Below are 25,608 nucleotides of genomic sequence, written 5' to 3'. Positions count from 1 at the left end.
CCCGACTTGAGACCGTGTACACATCCCACACGCTGAAGTCCTTGGTCGTAGTTAGCGTGCATGAAATGGCCTTCACACATACTCCCATCCCACCCCAGGCCTGCACTAGTTGCACACAGGCACTGCTCATTGCACCAAGCTGTGCCATTTCATCCACAGGACTAGCGCAGGGCAAGCCAGTGCTACTTCAAGCAGAGCCACTAATGCAATGGCAGACGATCCTGAACACATGCTCAACTCCAGTCTCATGGACCTGTACCATGCACATCTGCTGCATGTACTGGGGGCACTGCCGTTGGCAGTGCTATAGATCAGTTAGCGGCTGAGCTTCCTCCTTTGAGAACGCCACCTGCGTTCAGCCTATGTTGCATTGTCGCTTGTGCATATTCAAGTGGTCCATGGATGTCTGCCTCTCCAACGTAACGGTAGCTGACCTGGATTATGACGTGTGTGTGCGCCCCCTCTTGGCCCACGACCAGGAGTGTCACTGTGATGCCCATTTATGGCATGCATGGATGTTTGGCATGCAGGCTGGAAACTGGACAGGGGAGATTGCATGAGTTATCGTGTGCAGTGAGCATATTGAGCCACTACCCGATTGGGCTTTGGTGCACATTGGGTCCAGTGGTTGAAGCCAGCACATCTGTCCGGGTCAGCTGATGGATTACGTCGACGACATGTCAGATGTGGTGGACAACGCTCGCCCATTGGAGATGTTGGCCTACGCTGCTGCACTCACATTCATGGATGAGTGACAAGGTACCTGCAGCCACAACTGGATGTGATCCATTGCACATGTCCTGACAACTGGTTGCATGATGGGAAACTGGTTACATGTCCCAAGAAGACAGTGGACATGGCTGCATTGGCCGGGACTCATGATCCAGGCGCGGGCAACCAACAAGGGTTGGCACTGACTTGTGTTGGTGATGGACTCCCCTGAGGTGGCATGTTGCCTAATTGGTCTGCATATCGTGGCACTTCTCTTGGCCATACTGACACGCACTTGTTGATAAAGTTTCTGCACTTTTACTTGTCTCCTATTATGTTGTATCTTGATTTGTATGCCAATGAGCGTGTCATGGATTCTCTGGCTCCCTGCCACACGGCATTGCTACCCTATCAGGACTGTGGGTTTGTACTTGTGCAGTATTATGTCCGTTTCGTGCTTTGTCAGTTGCATATGGCCGTTTACCGGCCCCAGGCGGGTGCACTTGTGTCCTGTGTTCGGTTGTGCAAATGTTGGTGTTTGTATCACATTGTGTTCAATGTTGGGGTACTCTGCTGCCTATGTGTGTGTGCTGCATTGTGTGTGAGATGTCCCTTCAGCTCTGATTTGGCTCAGCCTTCTCCCTTTCAGGCAGTGTGGTTTTCACTTCTGTGCTTGTTCAGTGGTGCTATAGTGCCGGGTTGTGTGACTTGTGCTCTTGGTTGGTGTTGTTACTCTTGGGCATGGTTTGTCTGCAGTTGTGCTGTGCCTAATTGTGCATGTGTTCCATTGTACCCATCTCCCACCTTCCCACCTTCCCCCCAGTCCCTGCTGGTTCCCTCTCTGTTGCTGTTGTGTCTATTGTTTTGGGCAGTTTCCGGTCCTCGAGTCCTGCCACCATCTCCAGACTGATGTGGTGGACACCATTTCCTCCATTTCATCTAGCTCCTGGTGTGGCGCTGGACTCCCACCTCCGGTGTGCATTGCTGCCTTCTTATTGTTGACGTGTTTCTGCTTGTTTGTGCGTTTCGCATCATTCCGGATGTTCTGGTTTGCTTCCATTATGTTCCTCTGCTCTCAGGATTCATTCACCTTGTCCAAGATAGCCTGAAATGTACAATGTTTTGTTGCCAATGGGGCTTGTGGGGTTATATGCTGGCTCGGGTTGCCTCCATTGTGCTTGGCTGTTGTTTTCTGTTTGGTTTGTCTTTTCTTTTTCAGGCCTTTGTTGTGCTTATTCCCGCCTGCTGTGTGTGTCGCGGGCCTGGCAATGCTTGTCCCTGTTTTCCTCATCACGAGTGGGCTCATCGCACGTTTTTTTTGTATTGTGGTTTGTGTTTTTATCTCCGTCGAGGTGGTTGTATCGTGGACATTGGCCGCGGTTTCGGCAGACTATCGCATGGTACCACCTTGTTGTGAATTCCAAGTTGCGTTATAATTTTTTGGTGATGTTTAGCACACGTTCTTGTGAATATACCCCAAAATCAGCAATGACAGACTGTAGCACAAAAACAGTCCAAATACATTATCTCTTTGTATGTTCCAGCCTTCTTAACCCAATATACAGGTAAGCAAAAGAGATGGAGAATAATCAGCAGAAGTGTTATTTGCATCTATTTTCCGTATACACATGTATTATTCCTCGCTCTCAGCATCTTCCCAAGGGCCTGTGCTAACAGGAAGCCCAATATGGAAAAGAAGGGAGTCTGTGCACAGCAACTCTAACAATGGCATATATTTCAGGCCAGTTTTTGCACTACAGACTGGGTCTAGAGGAAACACTCTGCTATATCTAAAAAAGATTTATAGTGGATTTAATCACATTTATTCAGTATATAAACTTTTCAAACCACTGATGTGGATGACGCAGTCACAGTGAAATTATACATTATATTAGTATGAAGGGGGCCTAAAAAGAAAATGGCCCGATTCACAAAAAAAGTAAATGTGCACTTGTGAAAGTATTCCTATGAACAAGTGCCAATTTAATCCTTTTTACCATTCCCAGACATGTATATTAATACTACTGTAATCCGTGCTAGCTGCAGGTTTCCAAGTTACCTGCCATTCCCGTTTGACGTTATTTTGAGCTGCAATATCCCTCATGAGTATTGCTTACAGAATACAATTATACATTGGGGAAGGCAGTCCTACTGTGCAAATGTGCATTTTTTCCTTTGTGCTTTTTTTTTTTTACAGTGAAATTGTGTTTTCCCTTGGAGAAGTCTTTCCCGTAAACCAGCTCGAAGTTTACGGAGTCGTTATCCACTTTTCACCCTCGAATGGGATGCATCAAAACCTTTTGCTGGAGTCAATATCCAAGTATTTCTGGGATGGGAAGTGGTTAAAGAGGAGTTTGTGAATTCTCACAAACTTACAGGCTTTTAACCATTCACAACTCTCAACGGAAATCATAACCTTGAACCATGCATTCCCATCCTTTCTTTGGGGATTATTACTGTGTAATTGTATGTGATTGTGGTATACAATTAAGCATTATTAAGTGCAATATTTGTGTATGGGTAGATTGGTTAATTAGCAAAGTTTTTGGTTAAGCACAAGTACTCACAGGAGTACATTTTGGATTCCTCTGTGTATCTGTTGAACTGTTGTTTGATGCCCAGATTGATAATCAATGTTTTATTTCAACAACTTTATTACGTTCACACAGATCCTAAAAAGTAAACAGCACATTTTTCTATAAAATATACACCAAAATGTATAGAAAAAAGAATATAGAATAAAAATGCATAAGAACATTATTACAAATTCAATTTGACAAGGCCCCCCCGAACAATTACAAAGTGCATGTGTGCAAAGCAGCAACATTTTATGGCACAAATTGAGATGCTTAGAATTCCTACAGCTACAAGTTAAAAAAGTATGTTAAAAATGTGATACATTCTGGTCTGACAAGGCTTTCCAGAGCGCGGTGTATCAGCTACATAATTTTCTACGCCTAATGCAAAGGGCATGCCAGAATCTAGCAAAACCACATACAATAGAGTGTCTAGTATCAGTACACAGAAGTCTTGGAACCTCTAGGTAATGCCCCCGGCCCACTAAGGAGCATAACGGAAAAATCTATTTTTTCCTCAGCGACTGATAGGTCGAACAAAAAAAAGAGTAAATGGACTATAGATTCAGAACTAGCTTGGCAAGTGGGACACAAATCAACCAAATTGTTACTGGACCATTTTAAACAAAACAATTTGGTAGGAAGTGTTTTACAGCGATAATCAATGTATTGATCTATGTACTCTGTACTTTATGGGCTCCACCTGTATGCTTGTCCATACTGTTCTTGTTTTTAACAAAATATTCAAATATGTGAAATAATGTAATGTTTGTGCATCTTTGTGTGGAAGCCTAACATGTGTAAAAATACCAATTTGTTTGGTGTAAACAAAGGTTTTCTGTCGAAAATGGCTTGGTGTCACTTAAAAATCCTTTAGCTATCCAGAATTGTGCAGCAAACTAACAAAACGTATCTGATCTAAATGTTTTACAAATATATTTTCATCCTCTTGTTCTGTTTGTATAAATATGCTGTAAGAATGAACAGAATATTTAGAGTGTTTGACTAGAACCATGAATATCATCCATGTCTGCGACTGGCAAACAAACCGGTGCAGCAAATTTAGCCATTGATGTGGATTTAATGACACATGCCTTTTCAGTGCTTTGGTTGGTTACTTGAAGTTAAAAATTGCCTCTTAAGAAAACACAAAGTGCTATAGAAATGTATTTTGTCGTCCAGCAACCGCATTATGCTTCACAGGAAAAAAATGTATTTGGCACGTAATCCGAAGGCTCGACCGGGAGGATTAGCACATGGCTTGTTGCCAGTGTATTTGCAAATTGATAACCTATGTTCACAGTGGCATGCTTGAAACACTGATCAACAGTTGCACGCTGCTTTTATCAAGGGATTGGGCACAAACTGCTCTTTGTTCGTGTGTTCTAGACCCGGCAAATTATTTGCTTTAACAAGGGCAAACAATGATTTCCATTACGAGCAAGTGTACCTCCTCTGGTCTCCTGGAAGAAGCACACACGAGACTGGGGTAAAGTTACATTTCTATTCCATTGGTTTTCTCTGGGTGGGGAGGGTCATAAATTGGTGTCTTGGGTATTAATAAACTAATATTCAAATAGTGCTGCCCTACTTCTCTACCTCTACCCTATCAGCCATTTTTCATTTAAATACCTAATCTGGGTTAAACAGGTTTTCCGAACAATGGCTTTCTGGGGACGCTGTGGAACTAATTCAGAAAAAAACAATAGCAATGTAAGAGTTCATATTTCAATAAATAGTTTATTTTCATTCAGTCAGTTTTGCTTTATTCGATTTTGGATTTAAAATCATAAAAGCATACAGTTAAGATAAAAACAAACATAAATCATACGTACAATAGCACAAAGTATCTACAAGTTTAAAAGGCATTGGTTTAAAAGACATTTGCCCTCCAATGGGGATACTTTCCTTTAAAATTACATATTTTCATACGATAGGCATCACAGTTCTGCCCTTACATCATGTTCACCCTTAATAGGAGCAAGTTTAATAAAGATTTTCATTTTTATATATGTTGTACACTGGTGCAGAGCGTTTAGGAGCGGAGGAGCTACAATTTTTCGAAGCATAGGATCTTCTACCCATCACGTAATTATAACTGTACCCTACCTCTGGTCTTAAGGAGGGTATGTATGACGCAATGGGGTAAAAATCATGTAAATCCCAGATCGATATTGGGCCATCATCTTCTTGGGGCTGCCAAGTTCGTAGGTACAGGACAATATGTCTAAACCTAAATTTTACCAACACTAGATCACCGGGAATGTCTTTTGGGAGAGAGCCTAACCAACCCACCCTTCTAACACACATTATTGTACCATCCAGGTCAGGTGGCAGAGGTCTGTTTTTTGATAGCCAAAAGGTAACCTTAGTAAGTCGTGTTGGCTTTCAGATTTTCCATGTGTGAGTGGAGGTACTCCTGAGAGAACACACACGAATGGGATGGCCTCAGGTGGTAGGTGTATAGAAGGTACTTTATTATACTGTACTCTGGCAATAATATGTTGTGGTAGTACCGGTTTAGAAGCGATCTTAGAGGTTGTTTTATTGGGGGCTATTTGTAGAGTTTTTAAATCGTTGCCTAGCGTAGGTTGCGTTGGCACTATGGAACCAACAGGGGATTGATAGCGATTAATTATTTCAGTGATTTTAGCGGGAAATAATTTAATCTTGATCAGTTCCTCTATTTCCATCAGCTTATTCTCCAGGGTACTTATTTTCTCCAACAACGGCGATATAAGAGATTTGAGCAATGGTTCAATCAGAGATGTTAGAGCCAGTTGAAGAGGGGGTACTAGACTATCTAATTCTTCTGCAGCCTCTGGAATTGAGGGGGAGTTAGTGACGGACAAAGGAGGGCTTAAACACAATTTTTGTACCTTTGGGTCATTCCCATTTTGTTGAACCCTGTCACATTTCCGTTTAACGAGTGAGATCTGTGTAAGCGCTGCGCTTGGAGTATTAACTTTTGTATGTAATGGAGTGGATTCCTGCGCAAATTCCTTGTGGAGCAAAGTACTAGAGCTTTTAACCATACAGGGGGAAGCACTATTTAGTTTAGTTCTCAAATCTACTGGCACATACTTGGTTTTACACAGATTGTTTAGTTCCGCTAACAGTGAGTGGCTTTGCAGAATACCAGATGTTTCAGAGGGAGATTGTTCACTGGGGGTGCTAGCTATGACCTGGCAAGAATCATTCCCATCTGAATCACTAGGAATAGGCCGTGGAATACTGATTAAGTGGTGGTCTTGTGTACCATTACACAAACCCCTCAGGTTGACAGATTTTTTGGGGACCTCTTTCCGAGTCATGGTTCCGTTCAATTGGGTAGGTAGGTAATACGTAACATCTACACAAAGGCAAAAATTTAGTGTTTACAGCTACGTGTCCATTAAATGTCAGCAGGCATTTGGTATTTTAACTCTCTTTACCTCCTCTGGTAGGGATTTCAAGGGGGGTGGCCCGTCCCGTCCTCTTCAGGCCTCTTAGGGCCACAGAAGGCCCGCCCTTTGCCCAGGATTAGCCCGCGCGCGAGCCCGCGCCGCAAGGGCTGTCCTCCTTTTTCTATCCCCTCTGGGCGCGGAAGTAGCAGCAGAGGAGTCCTGGGGATGTAGTTTCCCCACCCCACGGCGGCCGCTATCCTGTAGTTCAGCGGCAGCGGGGGGGAAACACCAAGGATCCCAAAATGTCCCGTGGGCAGCAGCAAGCAGGTGTGAGCAGGTAGGGGTGATTCTCCCCCCAAAACGAGTGTTCTTCCCCCCACAACGAGTGTTCAGAGGAGCGCCCACTCCACCAGGGCTGTCCTCCTTTTTCTATCCCCTCCGGGCACGGAAGTAGCAGCAGAAGAGTCAGGGGGATGTAGTTTCCCCACCCCACGGCGGCCGCTATCCTGTAGTTCAGCGGCGGCGGGGGGAGACACCAAGGATCCCAAAATGTCCTGTGGGCAGCAGCAAGCAGGTGTGAGCAGGTAGGGGTGATTCTCCCCCCAAAACGAGTGTTCTTCCCCCCACAACGAGTGTCCAGAGAAGTTTATTTTATTTTGGGATACCTAAAACATAACAAAAAAATATAAAATATATATACCTGGAACATGTTGGCTCTTCCATTTTTTCACGAGTACATCTTTGTACCTAAAAGTGGAAGATTGTCCACTGGCAGATTATTGACTATGGGCCTTATTTATGAGGCCTTGCATCACTTTTTCGCTGCCGGTGCATCAATTTCTGTGACGTACCAGTGGTGTAAAAAATGTGCCATGTTGCGTCAAATTTACAAAGTGACGCATCTAGGGAGATACGTAACTTTGTAAACCCCTGCACCACATTATACCTGCAACCGGTATAATGTATGCAGGGGGCGTTCCGATGCAAGAAAGGATCATAGAAGTGACGCTGTGAAATCTATGCGATTTCACTGCGCCACTTCTAGGACGCAAATGCGTCAATATTTTACGCCTGCCTCATGGCAGGCGTAAGACTGACGCAGGAACATTTAACATGGAACTTGCCCATGTCTAATGACCCATTGCTACAGATGCATCACTTTTGTGACACACTCCAGCAATACGTCATTTTTGCGCCTGCAGATACGCCAGAGATACTGACGTATCTATGACTCCTTGCGACATGATGTGTCATACTGTAAATATGACGCATCATAGGTGTCGCAAGGAGGGCGCAATGAAAAGTGACACATCGCTGTTTTCTCCCAGCGATGCATCACTTTTCATAAATGAGGCCCTGGGTTTCTGGTCAGATGCAAATGTCATGCGTCGTGTACTTTTTGCATTTTTATTGTCCAGCAATTTGTTTTTTTTATTTTACACAATTGTATAGGTTCAGACACAGAGAGATGAAGTGACATGCTTAAAGACACACAATAATTCCTCAAATGACAACCATAGAATTTGAACACAGGTTTTTAAGTTACAAGATCAGTATCTTAGCAGCACTCTCCTTTAGTCGACCATAGTGCATGGCTTTCATCAATAGCAGTTAAATGGAGAGCACAGGATGAATGTGAGACAATACTAGGTCACCAATGTGAGGTAGGAAGCGATACTATAGGCAAGCTTTTAAGATGTACATAAGTGGTGTGTGCATTAAACTTCCTCTTGAGAGCTTAAAATCCAAACTAGACAGGATGGAAATGAATAGCACACCATTGAGTTGCAAGCTGTGGACTTAGGACAGCAACGCTTATCTTTATGGGAAAAACACCACACCACGTAGACCGGAGCGTCTGGTTGGCCAGGCATTATTATTGGGAATATGTAGCACATAGGCTTATGGAAGGAGACAAAGAAGGCCACCTAATGGCTGGCTTGCCTAAAGCCAGCAGCGTTCCGTGGTGGGAGTTACGGTGGGGCAGGGAGGCGGGGAGGGGGAGGGGCAGGGTGGAGGGTGCTAAAAACCGGCATATGGATATTTACAGGTAAGTAAACAATTTAATTAATAAAACGAATTTCGTAGCGCACACTGCAGTTTTATTAATTAAATTGGTTACTTACCTGTAAATATCCATATGCCGGTTTTTAGCACCCTCCACCCTGCCCCTCCCCCTCCCCGCCTCCCTGCCCCACCGTAACTCCCACCACGGAACGCTGTTGCCTAAAGCAGGAAATCACAAATCTGCTATCAAGTCCATTTACTACCCTATGGACATCATGTCTAAACAATTGGACATGAATTGGGTAATCATTGCTTAATATAGGCAGAAAGGTGAACACTGAGCTTATTGAGCAATTCCTAGCTGCTGCTCAGTTGACGTCACTCACAGAGTCTTGACATGGAGGATCAGATCATGGAGTGCAAGGCAGCCCCATACATCAAACAGCTAGCATCAGGGAAAACCCCTGGCTGTTATGGCCTTCCTTAAGAATTTTACAAATGCTATCATACTAAACTCAGTAAGTGTCTGGCATATCTCTACGCAGTATTCTGGGAGTGTAGAACAGTGCAGGCATCATTTCACAAGGCACTAATAGTGATGATCCCTAAAGTTGGTGGTGGACCTCAAGGTAGGGGCTCTTATTAATTGTTGTCCAATTTGAATTCGGACTGCAAACTGTTGGCCTTAGGTTTAGTGAATCGGATTCAAACTAAACTGTCATGTTTAGTGCACCCCGATCAGTGCGACTTCATTCCAGGTAGAAGTGCGACCTTCAGAATCCGTTAACAGTTCCACGTCATGAACGCCAAATAGTCTAATCTTGCACATGTGGGGACCCTGCCCATAGACATTGAAAACGCCTTTGATAGCCTCTCCTGGTCATATCTGTTTGCAGTGTTGAGACATATGGGTTTTGACAAAGACCTAATGATCTGGATCGAAATCTTATACAAGAATCCAGTGGTACAGGTCAAAACTGGGCAGGAATTTTCAGTGCTAGGGCAGAGTCACAGAGACACTAAGCAGGGCTGCCCCGTCACCTTTGCTTTTTGCGATGGAGCCATTAGCAGATGGTGTATGCCATTCAGGAACATACCACAGCATAGTGGTAGGAAACCACAGACATGCTATTACATTATATGTGGATGATGTTTTGATTTACCAGGCAGATGCTCTGCAGGGACCAACCCAACACTCCACGTCCAAGATTGAGGTTCCGTGAATTCTGAACCTGTTCCATAAAGGTCATGGTTTCGTTACGAATTTGATATTAGTGAACCGTAACTAGTTAGTGCGGCAAGTATGAGTGTTTTCATCATGTTAGACCGATGGATTCACTACGTATTTAGGGATTTCGTTCTGAACCCTCGGGTTCCATTTTGTGTATGGCAGCCATTTTGTGGTTGCCCTCACATAGGCGATGACTGTGGCTGAACTAGTCTTTTTAAGGACATGTACACCTTAGCTCCAGTTCGTGCTGACTCCTGTTTGACCAGAGTGAACTGACCCTGTTGCCTGAAGCTGACCTTGTTAAACCAGTTTCTGCCCTTTAGCTGATCAAGATTAAGGATCAGAGCACAGGACATCATAAACTTTTACTGCACACAAATACGCCTTATCCTACTCTCACCTGTTACAGCTCCTTTCTTTATGGTCTATTTACGATTGGGTTGTGCCCTTTTTTATTATGGGTTCGTTCAACCTGTCTAAAGAAGAATGTTGGGTTTGACCGATGATTGATCATGGGCTGGGCAACTAAAAAGTGGGTTTTACTGTCATGCGATACCTCTGGTGTGGATACATGTGATTGGACTGTTTGTAAATGTTAGGTATTTGTCTGGAATGTGATTTTTGGCATAAAAAGGGATGACTTGCTTTGTAAAATTGAGCAGTCTCCTGAGAACTCATACCGTGATGATTTCTAGGACTTTACTGGCTGCAGCCAATAAATTTGATATTTGACGCCACCACGAAGAATCCCGTGTCTCTGTATTCTAAGACAGGTGAACCCGAAGACTTTGGGCATGCCCCTGGCGCCGCTGGGTCTTAAATAACCCGGTTCTTCAAGATGGCTATGGCACAATATAGGAAATATTAGCTAATAAAGCTAAATACATCATTGTCACAATGTCAAATGTTAGTGCTCAAGCGTTGATAGAAATGGAGCCCTCTATAATACCCCTTGCATCACACATGTATCAATATTTGGGCGTGCAGGGAAGGCAATTTAGATGGAGCCAAGACATCGATCAGTGTTGCATTCGAATTTTGGAGAATGACTCCCGCTGTCATAGCTGGAATGCATAGTATTGGCAGAAAAAGGTTGCCTCACGCCTTTTGTATTTGACTGATGGAGCTGATGTGGGGCTCAAGCAGAGGAACGGCTCCATTCACCTACAGCCGGGGGTCTGGGTACACCCAACTAGGATTTCTTGTATTTTGCCGCACATATTTATTGGATTAAGACCTGTAATGCACTGGGAGCATCTCCTTGGTAAGCTTACTCGAGCACCATATAGCAGAATAATCCATTCTGGAATATATATTGGTGGAAATAGGAGTGCAACTGCAGTGCCCCTCCTTCTCTGAGTCACCCAGATTGTTGGTATGGATATCTTTGGAAATCACATCACAGGGTGGACTATTCACCAGATTTGCTGCTATGGTGTCTATCAAGGCTCACCAGAGTGGGATTGATGGTTTGTAAGAGGGAATGGGCCAAAGAATTGATTACAAGCCAAATATATGACTTGAGTTCCCTTCTCATATTCATTGAATTGCATGAAACATATACTCTCCCAGTTGGACATTTCCTGGTGTACACAGCTTTGATTGAAGCAGTTATTAGTTTGAGAAAGTGGATTATTAGTTGGGGTGTATTGTGGCCCACAACATGTAATGTCACTAATGTAAACTTGAGATCAACCCTCGTAACAAATGCACAGTGTAGACAGCCTTAATTAAGAGATATGTGTACAGAATTTAGAAGTACCAAAACAGTTAGAAAGTTGCCAAAACAACACAATAAAAACCACACTTGAAAAAATAGATAATAATTTAGTGAACACAATTAAACCAATATAACAAAAATCCAGTAAGGGAACTGAAGAGATGGATATAAAGATTTAAATGAAAATAGCACCAAAGAGCATTAAGTGCCACCCATACCAATTGGTTGCACTCGCCAGGGACCTAGGCATGATTTTGGTCCAATCCACAAGTGAGCATGGGTCAGATACAGAAACCAGGTTCTTCCTGGTTGGAAATTCTACCTTCTGGCTTAGTCTCTGAGAAGGAAGTCCTCAGCAGGACAAAGTGGCGGACTGTCACCAAGAAGGGCTCCACAAAGTCGGATAGCCATCTGACAAGGTCTGTGAAGCCATTGACTTTTAGTAGGAAATCTCTGGATGACGGCAAATTCAAAATTTGGTGCCAGGAAGGACCCACACTTGCTGAAAACCTTTGGCACCATTGCTCGTTTTAGATTAACCACTTTTGTGGAGTTCAAATTCCTCCAGCTTGGGAAGGCTTTGAGCTGTAGCCGAACGGAGCCACACGAGGCTGGATCGCTTCTCTGCAACACACTGCTGAAATGGATTTGCTGCAGTGAAAAAGCTCAGAGCGGGAGCAACCTGAATCAATGGCCCAGTGGTAATGCACCTTTGTCGGATTGACTTGGCAAGTGTGTCCCTATACTCCAGTGGCATTCGGAGTAAAAATGTTTCTAAGTCCACAGTTTCTCAGTTTGTTAGAAGAGTACACCTTGACACAACCAGGGGTTCCTGGACCTCAGGAACAACACTTGGGAGTCAAGACTCACTCCTGCAAAAGCCACCAGCAGTGTTCATAGAAAACCCAGTTGGAATGTGTCAGGTGGGCTCTTCAGGAAAGGGCTTCTGTCAGCATGACATGTCCCTTTGGCTTAACAGAAGGTCAGCCAGCTGACCCTTGAAGTCCATGTCTTTATCCTGGGTACAAGTGGGAGCAGGTCCAGCATTTCAGGTCTCCTCACAGGTCTCAACAGTTTTGTAGTCCTTCTTCTGTCTTTCACAGCTCCAATAGTGTTCTGAAGAGGGAACAAAGGGGTGCCGCATTTAGGCCTGCACTAACCTGAGGGTGGGGAAGACTCCAAGGCCTTCCCTAACCAATAGGGAAAAAGCTCTTATGGCAACCCTAACCACTTTTGCATCAATTTGTGTGTGTCCTACTGCATACAATCCCACAGTGCCCCTCACTACATAAAACCAAGATGGAATAACCTTTCTTCCTTGGAGGTGTGGCCAGGAAGATAAACAATCCCTTCTCTCTGGTTACTCAAAACACAGTTCTGAGGGCAACTCCTTTCCCACCTAGATTGGTGCCTGGCTGACTAGAGGGACAAAGGAGGGGCAAGGCCCAGATGTTAGCTGGATTTGCCTGTTAGAGGGTAGACCTCTTTGGAGTTAATTTAGTTCCAGGGCAGAGCTCCGATGGCAATCTTCCCAAAGAAGCAGTACACCTCCCCACACACAAAGCCTTTGCCTCCGCTCTGGGAGCAAGTTCACACTTCAAAGGGAATAGTCAACTCCTATGTGACAGTTCGAAGCTCATGCAAATTGGTTCCCAGAGTTTTTAAGCATGGAAAATGTAGCTTCCTAAAAGTACCTTTTCCAAAATAAGTATTAAAACTCTAACATAACCAGTGAATTGTAATTGTACAAAATAGTCTAAAAAGTCCAAGAATTAACTTTGCAGCTATTTCCTAGGCAGAGATAACATCATTAAATGTAATATTCCAGTACTTTCCCATGGATAATGTAACCCTACAACAAAATTGCTTTTGGAGCCTTTTCATTTTAAGAACATGTTTAGCATTAAAGGCCTCACCCTACCCCTGACAGCTTTCAAGCTTAGATAAAATCAGGATCTACGAATTCAACTGAATGAAACCAATTGGGCTGCAATACTTTACTACATGCCCAAGATGTCTTGGAATGCACATCTAAATCCTTTAGAGTTAAATTATTTATTTACAGTTTTAAAGGGTGCAACACTGAAACCAGGGGATATCACAGTAGCAGTATCGCTCCCTCACACTGCTGGAGATATTCTTTAATGTAGACACCGGCAGCATTATGGCCTAAACAACCACGATTTTAGCTTTTTCCTAAATCCCAGATAATTTTTGATGAGACGTTGGTCTAATGGTGTTTTTTTCCAATGTACAGATCCCTGATATGAAAATGAGTGGCCTCCCGCTCTGACTTTCTTTATTCGCCTAGTTTTCGATAATGCAAGATTACGGGATCTTAGCTTGCGTGAAAGCAAATAGAATTATCTGCCATGCCTACGTACACAGCATTCTCATAGTTCAGTCTACTTGCTATGAGAACTTGAATTATAGTTTTTCTCCAGTTGTCAGGAATACACTTACATTAATAACAACAAGGAGACCTAGTCTGCTAAGGCAATAAAATAATTCTCCTGAATTTGTGAGTAGGACATGGGAGTATATTTTACCCCTCTACAACAACCATTCTCTTTTTCTCAAACGTGTTGTTCCAACTCAAAGTAGCCTCAATATTTAGTTTAAAAGAACCAACCTCTCGAGTCAACAGTCACTGTTATCAAAAGAAATACCCCATATGACACAGGTATATATATCAAAATGTGCACAATTTTGAAAAAAATGTGAACAGACATGGTAGCACCTCACATGCGCAACACCCGAGGGGCCGACTGGTTAATGATCACCAGTTTTGCCCACGTTTCTCATCAAAGGTTGCTACCCTGTCAAAACAAAAAAGTGTTGTGCTAAATGTCCAGAAACATAAGAAAATAAAGGTGAACATCTGTGTCAAATTAACACAATTCAACCCCATGCAGTTAAAATTTAAAAAGTCATTCGCAAACGGCCTAATTTTGCGATTCGCACCGTTTGCAAATTCAAAAACCCTTGATACATGTGCCCCTATATGCCTTAGATTTCAGTGGTTGCTTGTACCTCATTGTTGAACATTGGCCATCCCATAAATTATGTATCCATCCAAGTTACTCATGCCCCTGATCAGACTTTGGAGCAGTAATGGTGTGAAGCATCATCCTCAACAGCCCCCTCTACTGTAGAATATGACACACCTCCCCCTCCTCTGTTCTATTTGTCAGCTATGTCATCACAGTATCTTGAACAATGATTTTGTACTGCAATGTAATCTCCATTACTGCAATGTAATCTGTGTCCACGGTGCACAGCCAGTAACAACCTGCATGTCACCATGTCATTCTCACCTTTAATGTTCAATGAAACAAAAACTAATAAACAAGAAAATCAGCAACAAGAAATAGGAGAGACTGTTGCTACTGAGACTATTTATGGACTTAATTACACATTTGGGAGATGTTTTACTTACTTCAATTACAATGACTCATGGCTAGTGTAGTTTTATGTTAGGGACGTATGCTCATTGTATTTCTTCTATTTTTCCTACTTCTGGCTATTTTAGTTAACAAAATAAGATAGTAAGGCAAATACTTATACTATTGAGGGCAAAAATATGCTATACGACGATTGGACATGGAAAGTCAATAAGTAGCCCGAGGAGAGGGGCTTCCCATTAGAGAGATTTCTGCTCTGCTGTAAAGTCAAAATGACACAGAAGAGAGACAAATATTACTTTCTACTGTGCAATGTCTCAGAGAGAAACTCTCAGCTCTGGGTCAAAGATTTTATGAGTACAGACAAAGTTATATGTTGCCTATTGGGTGCTCTTCCTAACCTACCCACAGGTTTTCTTCGGTGAATAGTTGCAATCTTGTGCTCTCTTGTTGCTTGATTTTCTGGTGCCATAGGAACACTTCCTGCAATTACATAAATGCAGTCGCTGCCCTAGTGGGTATGGTAACGGTGAACCAATACTCTTGAAATCACTGCCATGCACAAGCGCCTGATCATTCACACAAAACAGATGTAATGTTGTCTGGCTGACAGAGGACAAAATGACAAAAATACAGCTCACCCACGGGAATGGAATACACAATACATGGTCGGTTTAACTAGAGCCGAAACATTTATCGGTGTGTGCACTAACTCTGTGCCTGTCAGTAACTCAAAGCTTTGAATAAGGTTGAGTGTAATATTTCAGAACCAATGCACCAGCAGGTGTACAAGAATTCCCAGATCACAGTCCCAGCATAGGTCGAAGACTTCCCAGTGGGTTCATATTTCTTGAAGAGTGTTCAAGCCTATTTGCTGTTATTCTCATCGCACTCAGCAAATATTTATGCAGTAATTCACGTACTACAGTGAAATATTTTCAGCAGCACCATCCGATCATTTAGTTGTTTTAGCAATAGTTCATTCCATTTGGCATAGAATGCGAGTTCTACTGTTCCTACACACGTCTGCCATATTTACATTATGCAAACCTAGGTTCAAAACTATCTGAATTGTTGTATTTTAATGCCACCTTTCACAACACTGTGCAAGTGCCTATGCCTGTTTTCTTTAGTATTGCATTAGCAAATTAAACTTGTTTCTACATACCTTCTGCTTGCTTGCATGCAGTTTTGTTTCAACGCATGGCACGAAATGGTATTCAAAGTTTCCAATATTCTGACCTCGCAAATCGTCCATATTTTTATTTTTAATACTAATGTTATAATTTTCAGATGTAGTTAGCAATACATTTGAAGTCTCTTGGGATTCCATATGCGGTATTTCTATTAATATCTCCCTAACTTACTGCACTGTCACTACACCACCGCCAACCACATATTCATTTTGTCCATCATGTCGAAAAACCTATGAGATATTTACTAGGGATCTGTACCAAGAATATAAGGGTAAACATCACTTACAACGAAACTTTTACAATGCACTACCATTACAACGCGGTCATTACAACGCAAACCATTACAACGCATTGCGCTGGGGGGCGCTCTAGGATAGGGAATATATTTAATTTACTATCCAACACCTTCCCTACTATCCACGGGGACTGGAGTTGGAATAGTAAATTAAATAAATCACTAATCAGCGCCTAAAAGCACTATGCGTTGTAAAGGTTTGCGATGTAAAAACCGCGTTGTAAAGGCAGGCGTTGTAATAGCCTGCGTTGTAACGTCATACATCCGAATATAAGCAATAAAAGCTCTTTTCAATAGCACTGTTTTAACATTCATGTAACACTTCCGGTTCCAAAGCTTGTATTTTAAAGGACCATTTAACATATCAATACCCTATCTTGCAAGTCTTCTTGACACTGTTCAATAGGCGTGCCACGGTTTCTATAGCTTTTCATTAAAGGCATGTATTGAGCATGTAAGTTGCAAGCAAATACAGGCAAGACTGCATTAATTTCCCCAAATCTGTCCTACTATGGTTGTATTATAGAATGCAAAAACTGACACATTAGTGACTCATAATTAAATAAATATGTACACAGATTTAAACACAATATGGGTGACTGTCAGTACAATCGGAAATTCACCTGGATGTAGCCTTAACATATTAAGAGATTAAAGTCTATCATGAATTATGCTCTTTCCATAACCTTGCCCTTATCTGACTGCGTGGGTAGAGCATGAATGTCTGACCAGGCTACGGCTCACATTTTCTCTCCCCATTTGTGGTTACCATTAACCCCTCCGCCGTACGTTCCGCGCTGGTGCGGAACGTTCTATTGCGCGGGCGGGGCCGGAACGTTCAGCGGACATGCGCAGCACTACCGAGGTAGTGCACGCGACGTCCGCTGAACGTGCGCCGCACGGAAGGGGTGAATGGGAAGAGCTGCATTAGTCAAGGGGACACAAGGAAAATCCCTGGTAAACTGACAACCGGGGATGTTTTCAGGATGGACGAACAGAGGTAAAACCGGCTATCCAGTGTGGTAAACAGCCCTAAGGGAAAGCACACAGCCGTGCATAGACAAGTATTCGTTTTGCCCTCCGTCAAACCCAATAGAGACAGTCCGACTCACAAGTTTCGCACACTCTGTACAGTACTTGGCTTAAATGAATGTATCTTCCATGGCTACTTCTACCTCGCAGTACACACTGACATTGAGACAATTATGGGGCAGATTTACAAGCCCCAGGCGCCACTTTTGCGTCACTTTTCCCATGTTAAAAGTGACGCAAAAGTGGCGCAAGGGGCTTGTAAATTTGCCCCTATATGTCTATCTCTACTCTCTACTACTATGTTAATGGCTACCACAGAGTGGTTTCTTGTCTTTGCCACAATATTAAAAATGTTTTGGCTGTAAATATGGTTACTTTAATTATTTGTCAATAACAGAGTGTTGCATCTGGCCATAGTTTTGATAGGTACTGTATAACTTGCAGAAGGCTTTTTGTCAGCACCTGCTAAACTATTTTGGCTACACCGAAATAAAGCTAGTTGTATAAACCCACTGCAGTGATAGACATGATTGACACATGCAGAGAAGCCTTTTGGTGAGCATACATAAATTACCATAGCACTTACACAGAAGCTAAAATAGAACACACAAGGCACATGTTTAAAATCATCTATTGTTGTGAGGATAACACTAGGGCCCAGCAGAAATACTCCAATGTCCCTAACTTGGATCCTTGGCACCACTGCGTATCATGAAGACTGAACAGGAAATAGAGAGAGAGAAAGCACACTTAAGGGCATTTCCAGAAAATATACCGGAACTTCCTCATCACCTTATACTGTGGGTCCTTTGAAAACACCCACCTGCTCTAATGTATTACTTTATACAATGCTGCACTAGCATTATCTAAGAAAGTCCATGCTGCTAAATAGCACACCAAACCTGATCCCCCTTTCACGTAGAGGCAGATTTTGGTATTTATTTCTTGGCAGACATTAGGAAACACCTTTAAGTGGTGTTTGGTTGATTTCAGTTGATTACCTGTGGAACAGCTTAATTTTGATTCCGTCCAAAGATACAGTAGGAGTGCATCATAATCATGTGTAGTTTGGTAATCAAGTGGTGTTTGGTTGATTTTCTATTGATTACCTGTGGAGCAGTGCAATTTTGATTCCGTCCAGAGATATACTAAGAGTGCATCATAATCATGTGTACTTAGCACTTAAATATATTCCGAGTGACTAATGTTATTAATTGAAGACGGGGTATTGTATATTTAAAGTACTCCACGTGAAAACTATAAGACGTATAAACATGGTGCCTAGAAATGGAACTAATCTAAGAGAAAATAAAGTTTAGACATGTCTCTTTGTGAAGCTGGTGAAATAAAGCGTAAAGGTAGACTCATGTGTTGGCATTAATATGTGTAACAAGAAATTATATTCATATTGGTGTACTTTGAAATAAGATATTTTTCATAATAATTTGCAAATTATTCATGCATTAAGAAACTGAATTTACTATGTGGTTAGAAATGTGCAAGCATTTGTAACCCTGTGCACTATTAAGTTGACATGATTTTAGGCCTCAAGAACAATTTCAACACAAGCTCACATTAAAGTCTCACACCTAATTCATATTTAACCTCCAATGTAGAATGTGTTTGCTTGAATTTTTATTTCTATTGCAGGTGTGGACAAAGCTTCATTAGTTAGTAAAGTAAGGGTTTGGGTGTCAGTGAGATAGCGAGGTATGTGAAGATGGCATTTGGCAAGGAGATACGTGGTAACGATCAAGGATGTGAGTTCACATGGAAGAGGAGAAGAATGTTCAAGGACGAATGAAGTAGCAAATTAGCGATATGGGAAAGGTGGTGCCAGTAGCGACTTTGTGCTGGAACCGTGGAAAGTTACTGGAGCTGTTCTCGTAATTTCTCTTGAATGCAACTAATATCTTATCCTGTAACTTAGTGGGGGACAGAAAGACATCTTGGGAGTTCATGAGGTTGGTACCTTTTCTTCTGCTCTGTGTGACTTCATTCTACATGTGTCAGTTTCCAGTGAATATGAAACACCTCGGAAACGAAATGCTGCTCAAAGTGGTCCACCTCCTGACATCTCCAACTCTATGATTATAAACAGATACATAGAGTAGTGAAGTGGTCAAGTGAGGGATAGGGAATAGGGAAGGGAACGGCAGGGAACTGGAAGCTGTGAAAGAAAAGAACCAATAGTGAATAGAGTATATAATGCACAAAACAGATAAGTTTCCCTCTTAGACCATATTCATTCATCCATAATATACTCCCTTTTCTTCTTTACAGTCAATCTCAGAAATACAATGGTGACAATCACAAGAGATTCATTTTATAATTTATTATTTGCACAAAAACTGTTTTTTCCTTTTTTCTTTTTTCAAAACCTCTGAGTACATTTAATTCTTTTACTTCATGACATATCATTTCATCTCATATTTAGTATGAACAAGGTAGAATTATTTCTCATTACATAAGCACATTGTTACATTACCTACTGGCGGTCGCCAGTAGGTATATATAGTTAGGATTTTTTCCCTATGGGATTTTTGAAAATTCTATGTCTAATAACTTTGGCGTTTGTGGACGGAATTGGCTGAAATTTTCTGGAAAATGGAACATTTTGTTTCTGAGCAGCCCCTGGAAATTTTGGGGGGGGTTCGTCAAGGGGGGGCCGAGAAAAAAGGGGGGTCCCAAAACGTGTTTTTAACATTGAGTTTTCCATAGGGCGGTTGGCCTCACTTTTAGCCCGAACGGCTGAATGGATTTCCACGAAACTTGGCAAAATTGTAGGGACTGGTAGCCCGATGTGCCTTTGCTAGGTCTCAATATATGTGCTTCAGTGGATTTTGAGAAATTAATGTTCAAAAAAAGATATATATCTGTAACAGCGGACCGGGCAGCGCTCCGGTTCGCGGACTTTACGCGTACCGGAACTTCGTGTAGCGAAGCTGATTGGCTCTCCGGTGTCTGTCAACATTCTAAACAGTCCGGAGCGGCCGCCATCTTGTCTCTCGGTAGGATTGAGAGACAAGAGGAGGCCAAAACAAAGGGGGAAATGACCATAAGGGGGCATAGTATATCCTCCCTGACCCCCTAGGTTTAATGTGGAGGCTTTAAAAGGGCCCCGCGGGGCAAAAAAAAATAATATTTTTTTTGTTTTTTTGCGTGGGTAGCGCCCGGTCCGCGAACCGGGAAGCGTTCTGGGCAGCGTACTATAATGAAAAATGAATGATAGACTTTTCAAATACTGTATGTTAATTGATTGTTGGTTTTGTTGATTATTTTTTAATTTTTTTATTTTTTAAGCAATTATTTATTATTGTGATTGTGTTTCAAAATTTAATAACATTTCTAACATTTAACTAGTTTATGAATTACATATAAAAATGATTAAAGACTCAAACAATTTTTTTATTTTACATACAATTTTATTTTTCAGATTGTTTTTCAAAATTTAATAGAACGTCTAGCATTTGACTGTCCGATATGTCCTCTTGTTGAGTGAACATAAGTTCCCACATTTGACCGTCATCATAATGGAGTAAATGATCGACAGATTCTACACATTGAAGTAATTCATAGTCCCGTGACTCATCCATGAATTCTAAGTCATCAATGGGTTCCATAACTTGTTCATTGTTGCTGTCCAGAACAATTTCGAAGGAAACATTCTGCTCACCTTCCATTTTATTGCTGTAATTTGCATAAAAAATAAATATATCAGTAGTGATAGGACACTGTTGGGTTTAAGTTCAGACAGGTATTTGTGAGTTTATAACAGAGAAGTAATCTATGGGCACTGTATGGTTTCAGGCGTGAAGTAGTACTATTAAAAAGTGCCTGTGAAGAAGCCTAAGTAAATTCATAATTATACCACAGAAACCTAAATCAATCCATAATTATAATAAAGAAGCCTTTCTCAATGTCTAACTCTTACAGAGGGATAGTATATAACTATCTGAAAATGTTTTCAAATTTATAAAATAATATCTCACCTTCTAAAAACAAGTTTAAGTTGTGAGTGAAAATGATCTTGCAATGTAATTCAGGAAGTAGTAGTCAAAATGGCTGTGTTTCTCTCTCTTTCTTTATATATATTCAGGTACATAACCAATCAAATGTCAGGTAAAAAAAGTAGAAAATGAAAGTAACATTTTCATTGGTTGTCAATTCCAACACTTCAGATGTGTTTTGAGAAGTAATTTACCTCAGGGTATTTAGAGAGGTCTACAGGCTAAATGGTTAAATGGAATTCCAATCAAATTTGTGAAAATGGTAGGGATTGGTATGTAGTATGAGCTAATCTATATATGGTGAAATTGTCTCCAGTGGCTTTTCTGTAAATTACTTTCCCACCTTTTTTGATGGTGCGCTTCCCAGGGAGCGACCCAGTACGCGAACTGTTGAGCGCCCCGGTTCGCGAACCTTAAGCGTTACGGGAGTCCACCATTTTGTGTTTCGGTCGAATTAAGATACAAGATGGAGGGCAAATAATGTTCAGAATGGGTAGAAGGGGGCACGGTAGACTTATCTTGACCCCCTAGGTTTTCTGAGGGTGGCTGAGGAGGCCCATATGTGCGAAAAAAAAACATTTTTTTAAAAATTTATCGAGGTTAGCTCCCGGTTCGCGTACCGGGTAGCGCCCCAGGGAGCGTACTTTTTTGAAAATTAGTAAAAAATGTTAGAGTAAAATAATAATTGTGAGTGATCAGATGTAGGGTAGCTCTGAGAAGAGCTTTTGGGTTTATGGTACATTTAGGTACTTATAAGTAGGTACCAATGCACAGTCTTAAATTCAGAATGAAAATTCTGTTGCCCTCATCTGAGAAGTGAACTCCATCTCCTCTGTAGATATCTTGCATGTAGTAACGCAAGTTATTGTTGTACATGGAGCCCATTCCATGGTCTCTCATGTAAGCTGAAACAGATTTGTTTACATGCTTCCTCGACTTCTGAATTTGTGGACAAAATTGGTTTGACAACCTCCATTTCTGTCTTTGGCATATATTTGAATATACCAAGGCAGTTTGAGGAAAAAGTGCCATCAATTGCTCAAAGGTGTCCTTTAAAAGCATTTCCAGACCTACCCCAGTCAAAGTGCCCAAATCATTACCTCCACAGTGCACAATTAACAGGTCAGGTTTTGGCAAATGCATAAAGGTTTTCACCAATGGTATCAATTGGTGACATTTTAATCCTCTGTGGCCAAACCACTTAATTTCCACATCTTGTAAATTGAGGTTAGGTAAATTTCTGTTCTTAGCATACCTGTGAGCCCAGTGGATATAACTATGTCCAACAATCCAGACAGAAAACATGGTGAGAGAAGGTTCTGCTGCAGTCAGATGAAGTGTGGTAATGAAATGGCAGTTGGAAAAATAAGAGTTTAAATGAAAAAAACTGTGGAGTTTCTGTGTTAAGGAAGCAGTAGCAACTTTTATTGCCTATGTTGATGATATGGCTCTATGTTATTTACATTTCTTTGCTGTTTCAATTAATCTTTTTCTGTTATTTTTTGTTTTCTGTTTTCTATTTTTTCTCTCTGTTATTCCCCATGTTTTAATCTTATTTTGAACATTCACTCACATTCTCCAAGAAACTCTTCTTTGTTAATGTTATACTCTCTTTTTTTTTCTTTCACTTCCTTATCTATTTTGTTTTTCACAATTATACCCTCTTCCGTCTTTTCTTCGGTAAATAGATCTATTAAACAGTATCTCCTCTTTACTCCCTATAGCTGTCTTTCTTTTAACATCACTCTCTGTTTACTTTCCTTATACTTACTCTTTTTTTTTTTTTTTGGTTAGCTCCCGGTCCGCGTACCGGGAAGCTAACCGGGAAGCGAACCAAAAGAAACAGAGCTTGCCAGAGTGCTAAACATTCTAGCAATTTTTTTTGAAAGGGGAGGTAGTTCTGAAAAGAACTTTTTTAAAAAATATTTTTGTTGTTTTATATTTTTTTTTTATTTTTTGAACATTTTTTGTTTTTTTTGTATTTTTTGAACGATTTTATATTTTTTTTGTTTTTTTGGGGGGGGAAACAACAAAAATCAGGCATTGAAAAGGGCTCAACAGGAGCAAAAAAAAAATTACTGGGGGCGGTTAGGGCAATTATGATGTTCATAAGCCAGGTTGATAGCATTTATACTCATATTGCCACATGCTATCAACGCACCACAGTGCATACAAGTATGTTTCATGTGGCCAAAATTCTCTTGTATGTTTGGCACAGTTTCCCGTGCCTCTGCTGGTGTCAATGAAATTGAAGATCTTGATCTGGCCACAGGAGTTGATGTAGGATTTTCCTCCAAATCCCGTATTTCCGCCCGGCTGTAATTAAGTGGATGCTTCCTGGTCATGTGCCTGTGCATAGTATAGTTCCCATAACTATACTTCTTATCCGTCCCCCTTGATAATTTATCTTTGCAGATGAGGCAGGTGACATACCTCGCATTCACTTTTTTTTGGCCAGGAGGGATTGAATAAAACTGCCAGATGAAACTGGGTTTCTTATGGGAAACCCGGGGTAACTCTTCTAAGAACTGTGGTTCTTCTCCCTCCTCTTTCTCCATTTCTTCCTCTTCCTCCTCTGTGTTGGTCATGACCTGGGGAGGTGGTCCTCTCTTCCCATGAGGAGGTGGAGGTGGTGGTGGGGGTGCACCAGCTGAAGCAACTACTGAAGCCATTTTTGAAGTATTGAAGTACTAATAAAGGTCTTCCTCTCACAATGATGAAAGTCAGAGTGAGGAAAGAAGGAGGGGTTTTCATCATTTGAGAAAAACAATAGTTCTCAACCAATGAAAAGTGTTATTTTTAGGTCACCTGACCTAGCCTTACATGATTATGAAACCAAAAGTGAAATGAACCAATGAAAAGTTTTATTAACAAGTCACATGACCTCTCACGCTCATGTTACGCGCTGCGGAACGCGCCCCGGTTAGCTTCCGGGTCGCTGCGCTTCGCGCCTCGGTCCGCGCCCCGGAGCACTTCCGGGTGCGCTAACGCGGTACGTCACAAGACGCATTACGCGGCAACGCGATACGTCGCGCTTTCGCGCTTTCGCGCCGCGGATCGCTTCCGGGGAGCTGCGTTTCGCGCCTCGGTCAGCGCCCCGGGGCACTTCCGGGTGCGCTAACGCGGTACGTCATAAGACGCATTACGCGGCAACGCGATACATCGCGCTTTCGCGACGCGTCACGATGTTGATTTCTTAACGGTTCGCGGACCGGGTCGCGGCATCAATTTGAGCTAACGGAAAGCTTTCCGGTTCGCGGACCGGGAGCGAAACAAAAAAAATATTAAAAAAAATTTATTAATAAACATATAAAATATATTTTTGGATTTAAAGAAGAATACATTTTACAGCTGTAGATATTAGCTTTTAAAAAACCAATGAAATTCACTGAAAAAAACCATAGGTTATAGACCATATATAGTTAAGAATTAGCATTTACAAAACCTTGAAAATTCACTGAAAAAACCATAGGTTATACACCATATATAGTTAGGAATTAGCATTTAAAAAACCTTATTTTACTCACACAAAACCATTGAAATTCCATATATAGTTAGTTGTACTAACTATATATCGCGCACCCGCAATCCACTGCTGATCATGTCACATATTACATCATTCATGACATGGTCAGTGACATCACTGATGACATCACTGATGACATCTCAAATGACATCACTGATGACATCACTGATGACATCTCAAATGACATCACTGATGACATCACTGATGACAACATCCAGTGACTGTATTTTTCTGTAAAGTTAAGATATGTCTTACATATTTAAGAATGAGTGGATGTATAAATGTCTGGATGAAGGATTTAGTAGGTGCATGACTGACTGTATGAGTGAGTGATTACATGTGTCTCACTGAGTGCATGGGTTAGTGACTAAACTGTCTCAATTTGTGCATCATTATGTCTGTTGTTCTATAAACTGCTGCATGTGTTGATCATTAGCTATATGATTAACTATATGGGTTATTGATTGGTTGCCCAAGTATTTGTATGGGAGACTGAGAGTGTGTATGGGTGGCT

Source organism: Lissotriton helveticus, chromosome 4_1 (genome assembly GCF_964261635.1).
Source record: "Lissotriton helveticus chromosome 4_1, aLisHel1.1, whole genome shotgun sequence".
Taxonomy (NCBI): Eukaryota; Metazoa; Chordata; class Amphibia; order Caudata; family Salamandridae; genus Lissotriton; species Lissotriton helveticus.
Note: the sequence above shows the minus strand (reverse complement) of the source record.